A 6,626-nucleotide genomic window follows, 5' to 3' on the forward strand; every position below is an offset into this window, starting at 1 on the left:
GGAGGGCTATTGCTGCCAGCTAACCACAAGGTCAGCAGTTTGAAACCACCAGGGGCTCCTCGGGAGCAAGACAGGGCTGTCAAAAATGAGGACCTAATGCCGGGGGCTTAAGTGGAGAGGAAATGTTTGGAGAATGATGAGGGCAATGAATGTATAAATGCGCTCTACACAGTTGATGTGTGTATGGATTGTGATCAGAGTTGTATGAGCCCCTAATAAAATGATTAAAGAAAAAAAAAAAAGACAGGGCTGTCCACTCCCGTCAAGAGTTACGGTCCCAGAAACTCAGGGGCCGGGTCCTCTAAGGTCGCTCTGAGTCAAGTGGAGGGAAGGCCGGAGCTGTTGTCAAGGAACAACTGCAGTTCTCATTAATCAGGGAGCTCCTTTGTCCTCTTATCTGGTATCTCCCCAGCCCTGGAATGTAACTCCAGCCTGGCAGGATTTGACCCTCCTGGTTAGGGAGCTGGTGAGGCCTGGGGAGATCCAGTGTCTCCCTCAAGGTCATCCCACTTGGGGCTGAGACAAGAGGCAAAGATCAAAGAGGCCTGTGTTTGCAGGCCCTTCTGTGGAAGAATGCAGGCTGAAGAGCAAATGCAGAGCAGAAGTCCCTGGGAATTCCTGAAATTCCTCCGACTGCAACCATCCTGGTCCAGACTGCTGCCCAGCTAGCTCCTCCGCTTCACCGGGGAAGCTCTGCAAGGAAAGGGGACCGGGCTCTAGACTGCAGGGCCTGCCAGCCCGGCTGCTGGGATGAGCAGCCCGATGGAAACCCCATTAAGTCAACTCAGCAGGTTCTATGGAGTGCTGACCTCCATGGCCAGGCGGCAAGCTCAGACTCCCCCTGGTTGAGAGCTCTCTAAGTTTCTGGCTTGTGGCACTTCAGTGGGACCTGAAATCTGTCCCTGGAGATGTGAGTGTCCCCACCCAGCTCCGTCAGCCTGTGATCTGCGCCCACCGCAGTCCTTGCCCGTTCTGAGTGAGGCCATCTGTCTTCGTCTCCCGGGTTTGCCGTATGTATATTCTCAGGGCAAAGAGACCTGGAATCCAAGCATATTCCAGAGAGACCTCCGTTGTCCTTAAACAGGGCAAAGACAAGATGACAACATCCAGCCAGAGGAAGGAGCCCATCAGCACAAGGCCAAGCTGCAGCCCGAGGAATCTACCACCAGGGGGCACACTGTCTTCCCGTCCTCCTCACCCCCATCCAGTCCCTGCGGACTCCTAGCGGGTCGACTCCTAGCGGGTGGTTTCTGAGACTGTAACTGTTTACAGGGCCGAAAGGCCCTGTCTCTCTTCCCTGCCAATTATAGATGAAGAAGGACAAAGGGGACCATCACAAAATCCCTATGGGTGGCAGGTACATTACTATGTGTGTGGGGGGCGGAGGGGGGGGGAGAACAAACCGCCCTGGGATGCTTACACAGTTGCAGATTTCAAGCACATTACAGACTTGGCTATGGGGCTTCTCCACCTGACTATGTGATGGTCAAGGTGGAGGTAGGACCTTGAAGCCCTGGGTCATAGTCACGGGGACTCCAACTTTTTTAAAAATCATTTTATTGGGGGCTTATCCAAATGCCAGTTTAATAGAAGAAAGTATTCTTGCGTTGAGGGAGTACTTGAGTGGAGGCCCAATGTCCTTCTGCTACCTTAATACTAAACCTAGAAATATATGCACATAGATCTACTTCCCCATCCTCATATATAAATATATTTGCATATGTACATGCCTTTATTTAGACCTCTATAAATGCCCTTTGCCTCCTAGCTCTTCCCTCTATTTCCTTTTACTTTCCTCTTGACCAGGACTCCAACTTTGAACTCACACTAGATCATGTTTTTCTTACTGCCTGTAAATGATTAAAGGCAAGTTCCCTGACTCTTGGTCCAAGCCTGAGGGCAAGACTACCACATGGCTGGTGCGTGGTAGAGGGGAAAATGCAAGTGGGGTCAAGGCTCCCACTAAACACTCCAGCCTTCCACAGACCAAGGGCTTTAGAATGGAAGTTCTCCCCCCGCCCCATCCACCCCCCACCCACGCACACATAGTGAGGTATCACGAAGTGGGCCTCTGAGAACAGCAACAATGGGCTTCCCTCACAGCTCAGAAGACTCCAGGGAAGTTCTGCCTTGTCACTTCCAGCTCCTGGTAGCCTGTGTTCCCCACCTGGTGGCACCATCCCTCCACTCTCTGCCTCCTTCACATGACAGGCTTCCCGAGGCGGCAGTTCAAGTCCACCCTCTGGCTACTTGGGAGCCAGACCCGTGACGATGGCAACCACGAACCAGTGGGTGGTTTCACTCAGTCACCTGTGAGTCTTCCACCGTGACCCAAAACGGCCTCACCGAGCACCCAAGTACAACCCTGTGTTTGTTCCCGTAGCTTACCACCGCGACAAAGACCTATTTCCAAATCAGGTCAAATGAATGGGTATTGGAATTTGGACTTCAGCATATCTTTTTCAGGGCACGGTTCAGCTCACACCACCATCTAATCTAAGAATTCAGGTGGTCAGTCGTGGGACTCCCTGAGAGTATTGGGGAACGACCGGCCTTCCTGCTGGGATTGGCTGGAAATGGCTTGCAAGTGCTACACGAAGCAGATGCACCGGACAGTGCTCTCTCTGTGGCCCATGTAGACTTTGAACTCAGCCCCGACCTGCCTGGTAGAGAATGGGGCTGGGTCCTCTCTCTTCCTGCCTGTAACTTTGGGAAATGCACTGAACCCTGCCCCCCTTGTTTGCTCATCTAAAACACGCGAGTGCTATGTGACCTGCTATACGTCCCATCCTGATAACTTACCTCAGGACGGGCCCTGGAAGATCGCTGCAGAAGTCTGCTCAGATAAAGGCTGTGGGCTAGGAAACCCTCTCACCACGAGGCCAAGACGACTCCAAATGTGACTTGACAACATCTAACAGTGGCCTCCAGTCGGTTCCAATAAGGTCCTTGAACAACCTGCCCAAGAGTATACACCAACAAACCAAACCCAACGTCACCAATTAGTTCTGACTCATAGCAACCCTGTCCGAACCCATATACCTGCCCCTCTAACTACCCCAACCCCACTGCCATCCAGTCGATGCTGACCTCCAGCGACCCTGCAGGGCAGGGTAGAACGGCCCTGTGAGTTCCCAAGGCTGTGACTGTTTATGGGAATCGAAGGCACCATCTATTCCCCTCAGAGCTCCTGGTGGTTCCCAACTGCTGGCCTTGTGAATCGCAACCCAATTCATAACCACAGCGCTATCGGGGCTTCTGAACCGTGTCCCCTGGGGTTTCCTGAGCGGCAGTAGTAATGGAGAGGGAGCAAGAGGAGACGCTCTACTCCCGTGGAGTTACAGTCTTAGAAGCCCAGAGGGGCCGCCCTGCTCTGTCCCACAGGGTCGCTCTGCATCAGAATGGACTTCATGCAAGTGAGGGTTTTGCTTTTAATATCGATGGAATCGCATTGTCACATCTTCCTCCCACGGAGCAGCTGGTGGGTTTGAACTGCCAACTTCTTTGTTAGCAGCTGAGCACTTAACCAGCGCTCCACCCAAAACAACAAAAAGACAAACCCACTGTCTGATTCTGACGCAGAGCGACCCTGGCTAGCCTCCCTAACACTGTAAATCTTGGCGGGAGCCAGCAGCTTCACCTTTCCCCCAAGGACCAACTGGTGGGTTGACCCACACCTTGTGGCTAGCAGGCCAGTGCCTGCCAGACAGCGCCAAGGCTAGTCCCTGCACAACCCTGGGCTGCCCCGCTTGGGGGCTGGGCTTTCACGGCCTGGCTATAATGTTAGTGTCCGCCTCGCAGGCGCACGAGGAGAATGCGAATGCAGCCACGTCTGTGGCGTGCTGCACGAGCATCTTTTCAGCCACCTATAACCATCCAGAGTCACCTTGACTCCCTGTCGGTGAGAGGAGCCCCAGGACCACTGGTGTGCAGGAGTCTGAGGTGAGCGAGGGACCACAGACAGGTGGGTCTGTAACAGAGAGCGTGGGAGGCACACTGCTCCCACGGAAATTACGGAGGACGTTGTGGGCAGGCGTTCAAGTCCTGAGCTGTATTACTTCTTAGCACTTGCCCGTGCCTCAGTTTCCTTGTCTGCTTCACCAGGGTCCATGGAAAACTTAATACCATAATAAAAAGTAAGCCATACTATGTACTTGAAACATAAAGATAATAAAAATGATATGCACACTGGTTAAAAGCAAAAGTTGCTGTGAGGATTATTTCTGTGGCAATAACAGCTGAGGAATCGCAGTCGGTCTCTGCTGCCCTCTCGTGGCTGTGCCCCACAATGCTTCTCTTTTTTTTAATCATTTTATTAGGGGCTCATACAACTCTTATCACAATCCATACACACATCAATTGTGTAAAGCACATTTGTACTTCATTCTCAAAACATTTCCTCTCCACTTAAGCCCCCGACATTAGGCCCTCAGTTTTCCCCTCCCTCCCTGCTCCCCCCTCCCTCATGAGCCCTTGATAATTTATAAATTATTATTTTGTCATATCTTGCCCTATCCGATGTCTCCCTTCACCCACTTTTCTGTTGTCCATCCCCCAGGGAGGAGGTCACATATAGTTCCTTGTAATCGGTTCGCTCTTTCCTACCCACTCTCCCTCTACCCTCCCTGTTTAGCCACTCACACCACTGGTCCTGTAGGGCTCATCCGCCCTGGATTCCCTGTATTTTCAGTTCCTATCTGTACCAGTGTACATCCTCTGGTCTAGCCAGACCTGCAAGGTCGAATTCGGATCATGATAGTGGGAGCCGGGAGGAAACTTTAGGAACTAGAGGAAAGTTGCCTTCTTCATCATTGCTACATCGCATCCTGACTGGCTCCACAATGTTTTGTCGACTTCTTTCACTCAAAGGCACTGGGCCTGGAGTCCACTGTGACTCGATTGAGAAGTCCTGGCAGCTTCTCTCCGCAAGGTCAGCAGTTGGATTGTGCTCCCATCATCCTTGGGGACCCGCCACGGCAGATGGACTTGGTCCTGAGCCTCTGCTGTCCTACTGGGTCTCTAGTGGGGCAGCTACTCACTCCTGCTTTGGGGGACTTTTCTTCCGAGATGGACCCCCAAGCAAGGAGCCCAGCCTTTACTCATTCAAAAGTCTCAGGCCGTCCCAAATTGGCCAAGAAGGCTCTGCACAGGCTCACAGAGGAACAAGTATTGTCTGATTTCACAGGCCAAAGATTGCTTTCTGTCTTCAATAAGGAGCAGCCAAACGGGCAAACACACTGCAGCCCCCCAACGGATTAAGGAGCCAAAAAGGAGAACACTTTTTACGGGAGGAAGCGGCTTTTGGTTAGCATTGGGAGAACATGAGACGCCACCAGTAAGCCAAGGCGTGCAAACTAACATAAGTTCAGATTCAATGTGACGATTGAGCTACGGTTGCCATGCCGGCCGTCACTAACACTGTGTCGAATGAATTTTAAAATGCACAATACTTGTAAGTTTGGGGCAGAAACGATGAACCCATTCATATATTGCTGGTGACCGTGCAAATTGATAGGTGATTCCTGTGGACATAAAATGGCAACATGGAGTAAAATCACGTCTTTTGTTCCACTAACGTGAAATCGACGCTACAGGACTGAGTAGAACCACTCGTTGCAATGTGAGTGATCACTGTTAACTGAAAGGGACACAGCTACTCAATCACATATATATTCAAACCCACAAAATCCACGGCCATCGAGTGGATCCTCACTCAGAGCGACCTGCAGGACAGGGCAGAACTGCCCTGGTGGGTTTTCAGACTGTAACTCTTTCTTTACAAGAATAGAAAGCCTCCTCTTTCCCCCTGGGAGCGGGTGGTGGTTTGTCAATCATGTAACCGCCCCTCCAGCAGGGCTCCTGGGTGCAGTGCTGGATGGAGCCTTCGTCCACACCTGTGTGGTGCTGTGGGGTAGATGGTGGGCTACTCGCTACCCACAAGGTCGGCGGTTCAAACCTACCAGCGGCTCTGAGGGGGAAAAAGCAGTGCTGTCTGCTCCTGAAGAGTCGTGCATTCGTCTGGGAAACCCGACAGATGAGTTTGCTACATGTCACCATTGACTTGACGGCAGTGGGTTTGGTTTGTTGTTTTCATAGGTGACTAAGGATCGCTGCTGGCACAGCGGTTAAGTGCTCGACAGCTGAGCGCAAGATGGGCAGTTGAACCCATCAGCCCTCCCACGGGAGAAAGATGTGGCTATCTGCCTTTGGAACGAGCGCTATGAGTGGGACCTGGCTCCCTGGCTATGGGTTTGGTTTTTATAGGTGGTCCCGTGGTTGGTGCACACAGGCACCCAGCTGCTAATGGACAGGTTTGTGTCCACCCAGAGTTGACACTCGCTGGAGAAAGGCCTACGGATCCACTTTTGAGAACTCTCCCATGAAGACCCAATGGAGGCTCCTTCTCCCCTTAGGCCAGGAGTCAGCATTGAACTTGGTGGCCACTGGCTTAGTGTTTTTGGTGCAGTAGGTGGATAAACAGAGACTGGGGTAATCTGACTGTGTGCAGAAACTTCAATCGAGCCTCAATTAAAGATTGATTAGAAGGGTCCAGAGCTCGCAGAATCCTGACCCAGTCTAAACAATCAAGCCCCAGGAGGTCAGAAGCTCAGAGCAAGTCTAGAATT

The sequence above is a fragment of the Echinops telfairi genome, unplaced genomic scaffold (genome assembly GCF_000313985.2).
Source record: "Echinops telfairi isolate 266 unplaced genomic scaffold, ASM31398v2 ScPeMD7_7;HRSCAF=31, whole genome shotgun sequence".
Lineage (NCBI taxonomy): Eukaryota > Metazoa > Chordata > Mammalia > Afrosoricida > Tenrecidae > Echinops > Echinops telfairi.